The 5,469-nt window shown below is 44.9% G+C and overlaps 1 pseudogene; it reads left to right on the top strand.

The window, feature by feature from the left end:
- Positions 1 to 336: 336 nt before the first annotated feature.
- On the top strand, positions 337 to 3,095 carry LOC148138438 (putative G protein-coupled receptor 139; annotated as a pseudogene).
- Positions 3,096 to 5,469: the final 2,374 nt, after the last annotated feature.

The following is a 5,469-nucleotide window of genomic DNA, read 5'->3' as shown; positions in this document are numbered from 1 at the left end:
TTGCACACAACAACTTAGCAATAACAGCATCAGTTGAAATAATTTGCGTTCTGGGGATGAGGTTCATGGTATTTAGGTGCACAGTGTTACTGCTGGAAAATTCCAGATACTGTTTATTTATTTCATTTTGATGTATGAACAGCAGCAGTTTTTCATAGTTGGGATTAAACTTGTTATTGTAATGAGTTTGTTCATTGACAGAAATTTTAAAAGCAACAAAGCTGAGTAATGCTGTAACCTTGACCTCCCCAAGGACCTTCCACACAGTATAAGGCAGCGTCTCTGGAAATGCATCAGCTCAGCTTCTGAAAGGGACAGATCACCACTCATGGAAAAATGCATCTACCAATTCAACAAGTGGAGAAGGTGTTCTATACCATCATTGTTTTTATTGGTGTTCCTGGTATGGGATAATTACTTTTAAACATGTTTTAATCTACTGCTGATCTCGAGATTGATCTTTTGAGGAATAAGGCCTCCAGCTCACTGACTGGTCATCCTTATCCAGATACTGGAACCGTGGCAATGGGAAAAGCATGTCAGGCAGCATCTGAGGAGCAAGAGAGTCAAAGTTTCAGGCTTAACACTTCATCAAGACCAGACCAGTGATAGAAATTCACCGAGCAGCATTCTCGGTACAATTCTCCACTAACAAGGACTCCCAATATCGCTGCTGCTGTATTTTCCGATCTCAGTGATCTGTCATCTGTTCTGGTATCAGACGATCTGAAGGTGTGAGGAGAGATCAGGCAATTTAGTTCTGAAGGGTCTGGACATGAAAGGTTAACTCTGCTTTCTCTCTCTAAGACAGATGCTGCCAGACCTGGTGAGAAATTTGTTTTTGCTCCTATTTCCTCGAGAATTTGGAAGGTCTAGCGGTGGATCTGAGCGAAGTCCTACAAGGTATTAACAGGAAAAGATGATGAACTGCATCCACTAGGTGTGGGGTCCCAAGGTGAGGTGGCACAGTTTGAGACCATTCAGAGGCCATGTTAGGAAGCAGTTCTACACCCAACGGGTGGGAGAGGCTGGGAAATCTGTTCCACAAATAGCCGGGGATGCTGGATCAGTTAGGAATTTTAAATCTGAGATAGATTGATTTGATTAAGCAAAGGATTTGAAGGATATATTCCCTACTTTGATTTGTAAAGGTTCGTCTAACTACCATCCCTTCTGGAAATTCTCTCCTTCTCACCGTCTCTGGTAAGAGAATTCAAATTCTTACAGATTGCCCTCCTGATCCCTACATAATGAAATGGTTGAGATGTACAGTGTCAACATCACAACAGTCCTAACGCTCACATGTTGTCACTGAGAGAGCCGTGCATGTTCTGTACAGCTGTACTTTTGTAAGATGCATGCAGTAGTCTTATTTGAAATCTTGTGCAGGTCTGATGATCTGTTTCCTGCTCGTCTTGTGGCTCCGATCAGGATTTGGTCCAATGCTAAGATTGGGGGAAGACCTGATCCAAGGAGCAGGGGAGAGTTTGGTTTATTGACAGTGAAATCGTCACTCCGATGACTGAGTGGGGAGTCAGGTTTCTAATCGGGTTCTACACCTGCCAGAGATAGCGCTATGAACTGTAAGAATCCATTACAATTATTCAACGAGCAACTTTGGAACCAAACCAAAGCATAGAATTCCTTCTGCTCTCCTAGGAGGAGCAGTGACTGCAATCTCTGTGCCATCTCCGTAATCACAGGAATGATTGGGCTGGAGGACAATCTGAGGGGGATTGAACACCTTGGGCGGCACGGTGGCACAGTGGTTAGCACTGCTGCCTCACAGCCCCAGAGACCCGGGTTCAATTCCCGCCTCAGGTGACTGACTGTGTGGAGTTTGCACGTTCTCCCCGTGTCTGCGTGGGTTTCCTCCGGGTGCTCCGGTTTCCTCCCACAGTCCAAAGATGTGCAGGCCAGGTGAATTGGCCATGCTAAGTTGCCCGTAGTGTTAGGTAAGGGATAAATGTAGGGGTATGGGTGGGTTGCGCTTCGGCGGGTCGGTGTGGACTTGTTGGGCCGAAGGGCCTGTTTCCACACTGAAATCTAATCTAATCTTAATATTCAAACTCACTCAACCCCAACCACAGTGTGTCAGGTTTTGGTGGTAAAATCTTATTTTTGCCCTCTGGAACAGGCAGGTGACATTTCTGTCAGTAATTGACCATGTCTTTTCCCATTTCTCTTTCACAGTTAATTTGCTGGCAGTTGTTACTCTTCCCCGGGGAAAGTGCGGTATTTCCTCCTGCACTACTCGCTACCTGTTGGTTATGACAGTTGCTGATCTGATGGTCATTATCACTGATGTTATACTGGACAGATTTCCGTATTATTATTACCCACGGTCTTTCCTGGATATCACTCCTGTGTGTAGTGTTACGGGAGTCCTGCTAAGTGTTGCGAGGGACTGCTCTGTCTGGTTCACCGTCACTTTCTCCTTTGACCGGTTTGTGACCATTTGTTGTCAAAAGCTGAAAGCAAAATATTGCACTGAGAAAACTGCGACTATGGTTCTAGCAACAACCTGCACCCTATTCTGTTTGAAAAATATCCCCTTCTATTTTCAATATGAACCTTGAACGATCATCAACAATGTGCCATTCTACTGTGATACAAAATTAAGCTACCATACTGAGACTTGGTGGGTGGCATTAGATTGGCTTGATACAGTTTTGACCCCTTTACTGCCATTCGTTTTAATTCCGTTGCTCAATACTCTGACTGTTCGACACATTTTAGTGACCAGTCGAGTCCGGAAGAGGCTGAAGAGTGAGAGCAAAGGAGATAATCACAGAGACCCAGAGATGGAGAGCAGAAGGAAATCTGTGATTTTACTCTTCACTGTGTCTGGGAGCTTCATCCTCCTGTGGTTAATCGTTGTTATAGATTTCTTATATTATGTCATTCAAGGAATCAATACTGTCACATACCCACCTTTCCTATTTCACTTTAATAGCGTTGGTTACATGCTGCAGAACTTAAGTTGTTGCACAAATACATTTATTTATGCAGCAACATTATCTGGGTTCAGAGCAAAGATCAGCAATGCAGTAAAACACCTGATTGCACGATTTCCTCGTGTTATGAATAAATGAAACTCCTCAGTGAACCCCACAGGATGGTCCTATGATTTCCAGACCATGAAATGCTTTTCCTTATTCACTAGTGGGACATGGGTATCATTGACGGGGTCACCATTTATTACTCACCTTAGTTGCCCTTGATAACGTGGTGGTGAGCTGCTTTCTTCAAACAATGCATGGCATGTGCTCTCCACAGAAACACATTGTTGTTAGGGAGGGAATTCCAGGACTTTCGCTGAGCGGAAAAGAAGGAACAGTGAAATGTTTCCAATCCGAATGGCGAGTGGCTTGAAGGGGATATTGCAGGGGCTGGTGTTCCCATGTACTTGCAACCCTTGTCCTCGGAAGTAGAAGTGTTCATAGTTTATGGAATGTTCTGCCTGAGGATCTTTGGTGAATTCCTGCTGTGCATCTTGTAGATAGTTCACACTGCTGCTACTGAGTCTTGGTCGTGGAGGGTTTGAATATTTGTAGACCTGGTGCCAATCAAGAGGGTTGGTTTGTCCTGGATGGTGTCAAGCTTCTTGAGTACTGTTGGAGCTGCACAAATCCAGGCAAGTGGAGACTATACCATCACACTCCTGACTTGTGCCTTGTGGATGGTGGATAGACTTTGAGGTGTCAGGAGGTGAGTTCCTTGCCGCATTATCCCTCGTCTTCGACCTGCTCTTGTAGCCACTGTGTTTATGTGGTGAGTCCAGTTGAGTTTCTGGTCAATGGTAACCCCAAGGATGTTGACAGTGGGGGATTCTGTGATGGCAATACCGTTGAATATCAAGGGCAGTGGTTAAAGTGTCTCTTATTGGTAATGGTCATTGTTTGGCATTTGTGCAGTGTGAATGTCACTTACCACTTGTCGGCTCTAAACTGGATATTGTCCAGATCTTGTTGCATTTGATCACAATTTGATCAGTATCTGAGGAGTCGCGAGCATCGGTAGTGATGGGAGTGGATGCTTTTGAATGTGGTGCTAATCAAGCGGGCTGCTTTGTCCTGGATGGTTTTTGTGGACCTGATAGGAAGGTGACAGCACAGGAGGATCCTCCCGGTTGTCAGGCATGCCAATGTCTCCTGATTCAAGGGATACAGATGAGGAGGAAACTTTTACACTTCCATCCCTCTACCCGACGGCCTCGACCCCACCTTCGACATCCACTGCAGCTGCTCTCGAGTCTGTGACTCACTGCACGAGATTTGTCTTGACCTCTCATCAGAACACCAGTCTTGCTCCTCACTAGATCAGTCCCTTCGGAATATTTCTCTCATCCTGCTGACAAAGAGCCTCTTCCTCTGCTGCCACCAACCTGCCAACTCTCCCCTTCGGTCTGCTATCAATCTCTGACTGCTTCTGAAAGCCAAGGGTAGTGGGTATTCAAGTCTGGCAAGCCTTCAGACCCCAGGTGTTGTGTTTAATCATGAACCACTGTCAGTCCTGCAAGGCACAGAACATTTCCGACTGACCCCTGTGCTTCACCGCCATGATCGCCTTCCCCGTAACGCTTGTTTTAACCTTGGGAAGGTGGGGCCACTACATCAGGCCTTAACCGTTGCCCTGAAAAACAAGCCGGGGTCTCGTCATAAGTAGATAGTCTTCACTACCTGTAACTATTTCTCACCAGCCACGCAAACTACCCGGTCGTCTCACGTGCAAAGAGTTTTTATAAATTGCTCACGATTGCTGCGGAGTGACATTGGCTATTCCGTGTTGCTCCTGTAGCACAATGAGGGCAGGATCAGTAACTTTCTCACACCATTGTATTGATACGGCTGGTAGACATTTGTTTATTACAGAACAAGCAGTCATAAGGTACAATGGGACTGTCCGTCTGTGTAGTTAGGAAGGTGGACTATGTATGAGAAAATACCTGACCGAGAAAATGGTTACAAGGGTTGGAGGCCTCTGTGAGAGATTGGAAATTTTAGTATATTCTTTGTGGGAATTGGGTAACTTGGTAAATTGTTTTGTACAAATTAATGGATTTCCAGTTTAAATATTTGGGCGAATGTAATGGTGCGTGCAGTGTAAGCTTTCAATATAATGGGGAATTGATTCCCAAACTATGGTTTTGTCAACAAATGGGTGACATGGACAAGGAGAACTGACAAGCCATTATCACCTGATGGTGCTTTTAATTGCGATTGCATAGAGCAATTGGCAGAATTTAAAAAAAAAATCTCTTTGAATAGGAAACTGGAGCATAGAGAGAGGAAAGGGGGGGGGGGTGGTTGACAGGCTGCTGGTTCTTTTTTTCAGTGGACAGAGTGTTAACTGTTCGTGGTCTGTTATGAATGTAAATTGTCATTACATGTGGTCTTGTGTAATCTGTGTTTACTTTATCCTCTCGGACTGGAAATCCGTGAATGTTTTGATTTCAGTCCGCATGTT

The sequence above is a fragment of the Chiloscyllium plagiosum genome, unplaced genomic scaffold, assembly GCF_037043375.1.
Source record: "Chiloscyllium plagiosum isolate Xiang-an unplaced genomic scaffold, Cpla_swu_hap1 HiC_scaffold_40, whole genome shotgun sequence".
NCBI lineage: Eukaryota > Metazoa > Chordata > Chondrichthyes > Orectolobiformes > Hemiscylliidae > Chiloscyllium > Chiloscyllium plagiosum.
This window is presented reverse-complemented; position numbering and strand designations above follow the sequence as displayed.